Raw genomic sequence first — 12228 nt, 5'->3', positions numbered from 1 at the left:
AACCTGCAAGGATGCATATAGACTAAAAGTAAAAGGGTGGACATCAGTATTCCAGGCAAGTGGAAGCCAAAAGAAGGCTGGCGTGGCAGTTCTAATTTCAGACGATTTAGTTTTTAAACCAACAAAAGTAGTGAAAGACAAAGAAGGTCATTATATAATGGTGAAGGGCACACTTCAATAAGAAGAGATAACAATTTTAAATATATATGCACCCAACTTAGGTGCACCCAGTTTCATAAACCTTAGTGGATGTAAGCAAATGGATTAATAGCCATTCCATAATCACCGGAGATTTCAACACCCCACTGATGGCACAAGACAGATCCTCCAAATAGAAAATTAATAAAGAAATAATGGACTTAAACAAAACTCTGGAACAATTGGGTCTGACTGACATTTACAGGACATTCTACTCAAAATCCACTGAATATACATTCTTCTCATCAGCTCACGGGACATTCTCTAAGATTGACCATATCCTAGGACATAAAGTAAATCTCAAGAAATTTAAAAAAATAGAAATCATACCATATACCTTCTCAGATCACAGTGGAATAAAAGTAGAAATCAACCCTAACAGAAACTCACATTTCTACACAAAAACGTGGGATGGAAATTAAACAACCTCCTACTAAATGATTACTTCATAAATGAAGAAATCAAGATGGAAATAAAAAAATTCTATGAAGAAAATGACCATGGAGAGACAAGTTATCAAATCCTCTGGGACACAGCTAAAGCAGTTCTGAGAGGAAAGTTTATCTCCATAAATGCCTATAACCAAAAGACAAAAAGATCACAAATAGACAATCTAACGAAATGACTCAAAGAGCGAGAAAAAGAAGAACAGACCAACCCCCAACCCAGCAGAAGAAGTGAAATCAACAAGATCAAATCAGAACTAAATGAAATTGAAAACAGGGAAGCTATTCAGGAGATTAATAAAACAAAAGGTTGGTTCTTTGAAAAAATAAACAAAATTGACATGCCATTGGCTAAGCTAACAAAAAGTAGAAAAGAGAAGTCTCTAATAAGCTCCATCAGGAACAAAAAAGGAGATATCACAACTGATCCCAAAGAGATACAAGATATAATTTATGAATACTACAAAAATCTTTATGCACACAAACTGGAAAATGTGGAGGAAATGGACAAACTTCTAGAAACACACAGCCGCCCTAGGCTCAACGAGGAAGAAATAGATTCCCTGAACAGACCAATTTCAAGAGCTGAAATAGAAACAGCAATTAAAAATCTCCCTAAAAATAAAAGTCCCAGTCCAGATGGTTTCACACCTGAATTTCACCACACTTAGAAAGAAGAACTAGTACCTATCTTGCAGAAACTATTCCACAACATCGAGAAGAACGGAAACGTCCCCGACACCTTATATGAAGCGAATATTACTCTGATACCAAAACCAGGAAAGGATGCAACAAAAAGGAAAACTAAAGACCAATATCTCTAATGTATATAGATGCAAAACTTTTCAACAAAATCTTAGCTAACCGAATCCAGACGCTTATCAAAAAAATGATCCATCACGACCAAGTAGGCTTCATCCCAGGGATGCAGAGATGGTTCAACATATGTAAATCTATAAATGCAATTCACCCCATAAACAGAAGCAAAAACAAAGACCACATGATTCTTTCAATGGATGCAGAAAAAGCATTTGACAAAATTCAACATCCTTTCATGATACGAACACTTAAGAATATAGGCATAGAAGGGACATACCTAAATATGATACAAGCCATATATGACAGACCCATAGCCAACATCATACTGAATGGGGAAAAATTGAAATCACTCCCACTTAGAACTGGAACCAGACAAGGCTACCCACTATCTCCACTTCTGTTCAACATAGTGCTTGAAGTCCTGGCTACAGAAATCAGACAGGAAAATGGAATTAAAGGTATCCAAATAGGGACAGAAGAGATCAAACTCTTACTGTTTGCTGATGATATGATATTATATCTAGAAAACCCCAAAGATTCAACCAAGAAACTCCTGGAACTGATCAATGGATTTAGTAAAGTCTCAGGATACAAAATCAATACACAGAAATCAGAGGCATTCATATATGCCAACAACAATCTAATTAAGAACCAAATCAAAGACTCAGTTCCCTTCACAATAGCAACAAAGAAATTAAAGTACCTAGGAATATACTTAACCCAGAAGGTAAAAGACCTCTGCAGGGAGAACTGTGAAACACTAAGGAAGGAAATAGCAGAGGATGTAAACAGATGGAAATCCATACCATGCTCGTGGATTGGCAGACTCAACATCAATAAAATGTCTATACTACCCAAACTGATCTACAGATTCAATGCAATACCTATTAAAATCCCATCAGCGTTCTTCACAGATATAGAAAAAATAATTTTACGCTTCATATGGAACCAAAGAAGACCCCGAATATCAAAAGCAATTCTAGGCAACAAAAACAAAATGGGAGGCATTAATATGCCAGATATCAAACTATACTACAAAACTGTAGTAATTAAATCAATATGGTATTGGCACAAAAATAGGAATATTGACCAGTGAAACAGATGTGAGAATCCTGATATAAAACCATCCTCATATAGCCATTTAATCTTTCACAAAGCACACAAAAACATGTGCTGGGGAAAAGAATCCCTTTTCAATAAATGGTGCTGGGAAAACTGGATAGCCACCTGTAGAAGGCTAAAACAGGACCCACACCTTTCACCTCTCACAAAAATCAACTCACGCTGGATAACAGACTTAAACCTAAGGTATGAAACTATTAGATTTCTAGAGGAAAAAGTTGGAAACACTCTCCTAGACATTGGCCTAGGCAAAGAGTTTATGAAGAAGTCCCCAAAGGCAATCACAGCAGCAACAAAAATAAATAAATGGGACATGATCAAACTAAAAAGCTTCTGCACAGCGAAAGAAATAGTCATGAAAGAAACAGACAACCTACAGAATGGGAGAAAATTTTTGCATCCTACACATCCGATAAGGGACTGATAACTAGAATATACTTAGAACTCATGAAAATCAGCAAGAAAAAATCAAATAACCCTATTAAAAAGTGGGCAAAGGACTTGAACAGAGACTTTTCTAAAGAAGACAGAAGAATGGCCAACAAACATATGAAAAAATGCTCAACATCTCTAATTATCGGGGAAATGCAAATCAAAACCACAATGAGATATCACTTAAGGCCAGTGAGAATGGCCTTTATCAAAAAGTCTCCAAACAATTAATGCTGGCGTGGATGCGGAGAGAGAGGAACACTCCTACACTGCTGGTGGGACTGCAAACTAGTTCAACCTCTGTGGAAAGCAATATGGAGATACCTTAAAGCGATACAAGTGAATCTACCATTTGATCCAGCAATCCCATTGCTGAGCATCTACCCAAAAGATCCAATGACACTCTACAAAAAAAGACACCTGCACTCGAATGTTTATGGCAGCACAATTCATAATTGCAAGGCTGTGGAAACAGCCCAAGTGCCCATCAATCCAAGAATGGATTAATAAAATGTGGTATATGTATACCATGGAGTACTATTCAGCTCTAAGAAACAACGGAGATATAGCACATCTTATATTTTCCTGGTTAGAGCTGGAACCCATACTATTAAGTGAAGTTTCCCAAGAATGGATAAACAAGCACCACATATACTCACCAGCAAATTGGTATTAACTGAGCAGCACCTAAGTGGACACATAGGTACTACAGTAATAGGTTATTGGGCAGGTGGGAGGGGGAGGGGGGCGAGTATATACATATATAATGAGTGAGATGTGCACCATCTGGGGGATGGTCATACTAGACACTTAGACTTGTGGGGGGGAATGGGCATTTATTGAAACCTTAAAATCTGTACCCCCATAATATGCCAAAATAAAAATAAATAAATAAACAAACAAATGGGACCTGATCAAATTAAAAAGCTTCTTCATAGCCAAAGAAACTGTGAAGAGAGCAAACAGACAACCCACAGAATGGGAGAAAATTTTCCCAAGCTACATATCCGATAAAGGGCTGATAACTAGAATCTATTTAGAACTCAGGAAAATCAAGAAGAAAAAAATCAAACAACCCTATCAAAAAATGGGCAAAGGACATGAACAGAAACTTTTCAAAAGAAGACAGAATAATGGCCAACAAACATGAAAAAATGCTCAACATCTCTAATCATCAGGGAAATGCAAATCAAAAACACAATGCGATATCACTTAACTCCAGTGAGAATGGCCTTTATTAAAAAGTCTCCAAACAATAAATGCTGGTGTGGATGCGAAGAGAGAGGAACACTCCTACACTGATGGTGGGACTGCAAGTTAGTTCAACCTCTGTGGAAAGCAATATGGAGATACCTCAAAGTGATACAAGTAGATCTACCATTTGATCCAGCAATTCCACTACTGGGCATCTACCCAAAAGATCAAAAGTCACTTTATGATAAAGACACCTGCACTCGAATGTTTATAGCAGCACAATTCACAATTGCAAAGCTGCGGAAACAACCCAAGTGTCCATCAATTCATGAGTGGACTAATAAAATGTGGTATATATATACCACGGAATACTATTCAGCTTTAAGAAACAATGGTGATCTAGCACCTCTTGTATATTCCTGGATAGAGCTGGAACCCATTCTACTAAGTGAAGTATCTCAAGATATGGAAAAACCAGCACCACATGTACTCACCAGCAAATTAACACCAGAGAATTGGTGTTAATGCATCAACACCTAAGTGGACATATAGGAGTAACATTTATTGGGTGTTGGGAGGGTGGGAGGAGGGAGGAGGGGATGGGTATATACAACCACAATGAGTAAGATGTGCAACGTTTGGGGGATGGACACACTTGAAGCTGTTACTGGAGGGGGAAGGGTGGCAAGGGCAATATATGTAACCTTAACACTTGTACCCCCATAATATGCTAAAATTTAAAAAAAAAAAAGAAAAGTTAAAAAAATAAGACATCATGAAGAAACTTAGTGGACACCTAAAAAAGAAAAAATAAATAAATAAAATTGCAAAGAATTTTAGTGTTTTACTTTGATACATAATTCATAGATTATTTACAGAAATGCTGCTAATGTGGCTAAACCTATCCCTAGTTTTTATTAAAAGGTGAAGGATGAGGGGAGTTTGAAAAATATTTTTTAAAGTTCCTTTACCTGAAATGCCAGTGATTATGCAGGTAGCTACTGGACCAAGAGAGATATTTGAGAAATGGAGTTGGAAACAGGGCTGGGGCACCATGACACATTTTCTGCTATCCAGTTATTATTATTGCCAAGGACATGTAGAGCAATTGCTTCAAATCTCTCCAACCCTGTCCACCAGGCTAAGGAGAGAATTTTAGCTGAACAGGCCCTGGGGACAGGAGTTTTTAAGTATGTGCCCGACTCTATCTGAGGCCTGAAAAAGCATGCTCCATTTACTTGGTCTCCTCGTCACCTCTGGAGAGTCAACAGAGATTTCTCCTGCCTGACCCACTTTGAAAAAGTGGTGCGGCGCCATGCTGGGCCAGCCAGGCTGGAATGGGCGCCACAGCCATTGTGCCCAGATGAGAGCTACGGTTCCTCGTCCCAAAGTATCTGGCCTCCAAAGGGCAGCCTTTTCATGGACGGACGCTACTTCTTTGTATTAATCTTTGTTGGAGGTAAAGTTGTACTACTTCCTGAATGAAAGAAATAAAGTGAGCTTGTTTGAGTCTGACCAACTTCAGCTCCTCATACATTAACTCTTAACTGGGTAACTCTCTGATTTCTAAATTTCCTTTATCCTGCAATATTATGCTGCTGAAGAATTTGCGAAGCAAGTAAAATGGCTAAAGATTCTTACATAAATATAATGACAGAAACTTCTGTTGGGAGCTGTCCCGAACACGGGAGAGTTAAAGTGCGGTTGCTGCCCAGAACACTACGAGTCCTTGAGACACAGCACCTGGCGCCTTAACTCATAGCTCTGACATTCTTGGCCTTTCTTCTAGCTCACAGAGGGTGCTAGAGATAACAGTAGCAGTTATAGAAGGTCACTAAAGTAATCCTGTGCACACAGCCCTGGTAGCTTATAGCCCCCCCTAGGCCCTGCACACTCCTTTCTCAGAATTGTTAATTACGCTTGGGTGCTCTTTCCTTAAACTATCTGAGTGATCATAGTTGAGTATTTGTAGCTTTTTTAATATCAGAAAAAAGTTAAGTTGTAGATTAAAAAACTGCTTAAGCGAGGGAAAGGACTATCAAAGTGACGTAAGGTTAAAAGAAACAAGAACTGTTTTGTTTTCTAGTTTAATAAAGACATGCACCACCTGTTCCTTTGCATTTTGCTTCTCCTTTGTTCTTATCTGTATAAATACAGCAACTGAAATATACGAGGTGCGGCAGTCAGCAAGGACTCCGTCCTCCCGTCCCCATCTTTTTGTTGTCTCTTCATTTCTCAGCCTCGCCCCCTAACTCCAGGTGCCGCACGTCGCCGGCTGGCTCCGGCAACTTCCATAAAGACAGTGATTTAGTACAGTGCATTATGACATAGCGCAGACAAAGAGCACTAATTTGTCTGGTGTTACAGAAAATTTACTGTGTAGAGAATGAAAAGTGTTAGTTATATTAGCCAAAGAACAATTATCTATCAATTTTTTATTGAGACAGTTTGTTTCTCCTTTGTCATACACACACACACACACACACACACATACACACACACACACTCACACACACTCACACACATTCACACTATAACTTGACAAAACAGCCATTCCTTTTGAAGGCCAGTAAAACAGCTAGCGTTTTAGGCAGAAAAAAAAAAAAAAACTTTTAAAGCCTTTTTCAAACTCCCTCCCTCTCTTTTTTAAAGACTAGATATACAAAACTAATTGCTCATCCTCAGAAGATGATATGGAACTAATTTATTGTCTTAACAGAAAAATAAAGGGCTAGAGTCAAACATTTATCTTGCCTTTCCTATATAAACTGTACTACTAGGTAACCAAATAGAAGGTGAAGGAAGCATCTCTTTATAAACAATATTTCAGCTAATCACCAAAAGACAGAATTAGAACATCACCCTTTTGCAATTCATCAATGGATTAGTGAACTGAGGCAGGGAGTGTCAATGTCTCCTAACAAAAAGATAACAGGCAGACATTATAGGTCAATGGAGTCAAACCTGAGTCTGATCAAGTCCCTGGATCCAGCTGCCAGTTTTCAGGAAACACAGAGGACAAAAGAGCATGCTGAACTTGTCCATGAGGGTGCAATTTTTTTAAAAAATCCAAGCTGCAGGACACCTTACACTAAATGGCTTACGTTCTTCAACTGATAAATTGTAAGTCAAAGAATGAAAAGAAGGATAAGCCCATAGACTTAAAAAGACATAAAGGACATCAAATTTTTTAAATAGGCAAATCAACTAGTGTGTCTAATAATGCACACTCAAGTGATGAAACCATAAAAAAGGTAGGATAATCAAAACACACAATCAGAACAAAGCCAAAAATAGCGACAAGAATCATTTTAGCTCCAAAATGACAAAGAATGTTCATGAAAGTCAAGACAGTGGCTACTTTTCAGGAGAAGGACAGGTGTCATTAGGAAAGGTCACCTGGAGGGTCTTCTGAAATGGCTGCAAAATTCCACACTTGTCCTGGGTCGTAGCTGAAAGTGTTTGATTTATAGTAATTCAAAGCTATACAATTCTTTTGTGTGGTTTTTCTGCATCTGTATATTATTTTACAATGAGATAGAAAAAAACATATAAGCTTTATGATTTAAAAAAAATACACCCAATACAACATTACTTGACATCTCGTCACTCACATGGAAAATACTACACAGGCTCAGAGGAGCATTTTCCTGTGTGATTTACTGTGTTACGCCCTTCTCTAAAATAAAGGGCTCTTTCCCATAAATATAATTTGGGTTTTTAATTCTTTCCAGATCTTGAAATTGGCTCTATGATTAATTATCTCATTCTGAGTCAGATATCAGCTTACTTGCAATTAAAATTATAGAAATATTTTATACAATTCTAGCTAAAACCTACCTGTAGATTCTGACTATAGGCTATGATAATATCCTGACTCCTAGCTTCTATTCCTGTCCCCTAGCATTCCTCCATATTACAACCAAAATGATCATTTTTTGAAAACAGAGAAGGGTGTGAGCACTGAAAACAAAACATACTCCTACTCTGTGACCCATAATTCCACTCCCAGAAAAATGAAAGTACATTTCCCAAGAGAAATAAAAGTACACAGTTGCAAAAAGATTCATACAAAAATGTTTATCACAGCTTTACTCATCATGGCCAAAAGCTGCAGATAGCCCAAATGTCCATCAACAGAACAGATAAAATGTGGTATGTTTATATACTGGGATACTATTGCACAATAAAAAGGAACAAGGTGCTGATCCATGCAACAACATGGATAAATTTCAAAAAGATTATGTTGAATGCAAAACACCTTACTCAAACAAGTACCTACTGTATTAATACATTTATATGAAATTATACAATGGGTTGTATTAATCAGTGGTGGAAAAAATCAGTACAGTAGTTGCCTTTGGGGCAGTTGGTACAGGAATTGATGAAGAATGGGCACAAGGACATTTCCTGGGATGAAGGTAATGGGCTATATTTTGACAGAAGTTTAAATTGCAGAGGTGGAAATATTTGTCAAAAATTGGCAGTTTATGCATTTCATTTTATGTAAATTTTTCATCAAGATGAAAGAACCCAAAACTCTAGGTAATGATATACATACTGAATTATTTAGGAGTAAATAATATACTAGGGTCTGTAAATTATTTTGAAATAAATTAAAAAATCTGGTAGGTTAATTACAGTTAGAGGGACAGATAAATGAATAGATCAGTGACAAAATAAGTTTGGTAAAATGTGAATAGTATGATCTATTGATGGGCACACAGTATTCACTGTAAAAATTCTTTCAACTTTATTGTATGTTTGAAATTACCATAATAAAAATGTTGGGCAAGAGGAGCTAATGAGATCATCTCATTAGTTATTTAGAAATTTGTGGAAGCTTCCATCTCATTAACACTAAAACACAAACTGCTCTCTCTGTTCTCATTCCATATCACTCTACCACTCTGTCATTCTGTCCCAATGCCCTTGGCCTTCTGTCTGTTCTTCAAGTGTAACCAAGTGCGTTTGCCCTCAAAACGTCTGTGTGTGTGTTGCTTCTATCTGGAACACTCTTCTCCCAGTTAGCTCTTGGCTCACCTGTGGCCTCCTCAGGGAGGCCTCCCTATCAACGAATCAATACCAAGTACCACATGTCCTGCATCCCTGCTGTCACAACAGTATGATTTGTTTCCCCTACCATTTACCTTCATGGATATCATGTATTCATTTGCGAGTGTCCTAGCTTTAGAGCCCTTCCCAGTACATGTTTCCAGACTGGTAGCTGATATCCCCAGGGCAGTATTGGCTAACTACCTAGATAACTAGTCACCGTCCTAAGGAATGTGACCAGTATAAAAAAAAAAAAATCAAACTGGAATAAATCTACCACATGAAGCAGAATTTAAAGTATGCCCTCAAGGGCATACAAGAAGATATTAGTATTATGAACCACAGATAAGTCCTAAAAGTTGAAGACATATTATAATTGAACTAAAACAATAAATTGGATACACAGAATGCACACTACTAATGAATAAATCATTAACCTGAAAGATAAGTAGAAGGAACTCTCCCAGAAAATATTAGAAATGGGTAAAGGTACTGAACGTTTTTTTTAAACTATGAGATATGAAGAACAGAAATAGGAATGTCAACATCTTACAAATAAGATTCCCAGAAAGAGAGAAAATAGCAATTAGAGGTGAAAAAATATTTTCCCTATGAAGAAATTTTTATGACTCTATGAAAAGACATTTTAAATAATTGAATAATTGAAGTGTTATTCCATGTTCTTGGATGGGGCAACTGAATTTTATAAAATTATCAATTCTCATTAAATTAATCTATAATTTCAAAATGATTCCAATAGAAATTCCAGGCATATTTTATTAGAAACTCAATGAAGTAATTCTGAAACTAATATGGAACAATAAATTCCCATAAATAGCTAAAGCACCTTTGAAAAAAAAAAGAGCAAAGAGGAGAAATTTAACTTTCTTGCCAAATATTAAAATATACTATAGTGGGCCCAGACAAGGTGGAGGACCAAAGACAGACACCACCAGCCAGAGCATCTCTGTAAGAAATTTTAGACGAAAGAGAAAAACAGACAGGCAAACATAGATAGTATGAGGGTTGGAAGGAAGGGTGCCTGAACCTACAGGAGACTCCATGGGAGCAGAGCTGGAAGGAGAAAGGCATCAGACTGGATTAAGCCAAGAGAATCGTGAAGACCACCAAGAAGGGTAGGTGGATTACCTAACATCCCCCCCCCCCATATCTGGGATCGTTGGTGGGCTCCTGAGCTGCTGGAGAGAGCTTCCACCAAAGCGAACCCAGAGATTGCTGCTGCCAGTGAGCAGAGAGCTTCTTGCTGGACAAGGCAACAAGCTCTCACTCCCCCCACCCTAGGGCACTTCCTGCCCCACAGACACCAGCCAGACAGCAGGTGCCACATTGCTTCTATAGCCACTGGGCGCCTTTGCCCTCCCCAGCAGGCTTCAAACCCTCAGATTCCATCTTGCCCATCCTCGCACAGACACTTCCCAACTCTGGCCCAGACTGCAGAAGCCACAGGGGTCCAGTGGGTCCCAGGTGATCTGTGTGACTCCACAGCCCTATAATTCTGGGAGGACTGCCTTCCAGAGGGAGGATTTGAGATGACCAGAGGGTGGACTTCCCTCCACCTAGACTCACTTTTGTCCCTTCTCCTCCCCCATCCCCACCTGCCCAAAGAGATAACTGAGCAACCAGCTGGAGGCTTCCACAGGGATCAGAGCTCAGACCTATCCTTTTGAGGTCCTGGAGCAGACTGAGGGACACTTAGACTGGGAGCTCCCTGCCTATTGGCCTTCCCTGTTGCTGCTTTCCTGGAGACTCCAGCAAAGCAGGGCACACGTTGAGGTGGAGGAACACTGAATCAGCTTGGGTACCCCATGAGAGACAGTTGGGACCAGAATCCTTTTCCCTGGCATGGTTAGCGTTTGATCTCCAGGGCCCTGGGGACAGACCAGCAGACCAGATCCTGTACACACAGGTCTTGATCACATTTCCTGGGGAAACAGAGGATATATTTGCATATTGGTGCCCCCAGGGGCAGCATGCTCCAGGGCACCCTCCCATGGGAAAGCCACGCTGCCAGATCAAGCTGAGATGCTGGAAAGGTAGCTCCCCAGCCCACGTAACAGTCATGGTGGGGCTCATTAGGCTTGAGGTCCTGCCTGCCAGGAGAGGCCTGGAAAAAACTGCAGAATAGGAGAGGGTGGAAAGGAGCAAGGCCTGCTCCAGACTGCCACACTTTTTGGATGAGTGAGGCCACTTCAGCCCCTGCCTGGCATCTTTGACCAGAGGCAGAGAACAGACCTTTGATCCCTGCTAAAAGCATTTTGTGGAGCTTGAGGGCAGGCTCACCCAACTCAGCCATGCCCATCCTCACTCCCCCCCTCCCCCTGCTGAGGTGGAGAATAAGGACACATCTGGAAGATCCAGGACTCCACCCACCACCTGGGGCAATAGAGTGCTTCTCCTGAGGAACTGGAGCTGCTCACAGGACCCCCAAAACAACATTGCACCTTGTTCCTCCTGGCAAGCACCACCTACTGACAGGGAGGTCAATTTGCATGACCTTTTACTGCATTTACTGACTCATCCTACAGGGTGCAGTCAATTCTCACCTACAAGCACCACTTACTACAGATATTAAACTGGGCATGTCATTATCTAAACAAAAGAAAATCCAAAGGTAAGAAGCAACAGCTGCTCCAGATGAGAAAGAATCAGAGAAAAAATTCTAGAAGTATGAAGAATCGAAACAGAAGGACATCCCCATAAGGGAACACCAGCTCTCTAGCAATGGATACCAAACAAAATCAAAATATTCAAATGACAGATGAAAAATTTTGAACATGGATTGTAAGGAAGTTCAATGAAATATAAGATAAAATGGAAACCCAACACATAGAAACCACAAAAAATCATGAGGAAATGAAAACTTCACTAAAGAAATGGAAATATTAAAGAAAAATAAAATGGAACTTCTGGAAATGAAAAAATTCATTCAAGAAATTACAAA

Source organism: Microcebus murinus, chromosome 29, assembly GCF_040939455.1.
Source record: "Microcebus murinus isolate Inina chromosome 29, M.murinus_Inina_mat1.0, whole genome shotgun sequence".
Taxonomy (NCBI): Eukaryota; Metazoa; Chordata; class Mammalia; order Primates; family Cheirogaleidae; genus Microcebus; species Microcebus murinus.
The sequence above is the reverse complement of the archived record's forward strand: the minus strand, read 5'-3'. Positions refer to the sequence as shown.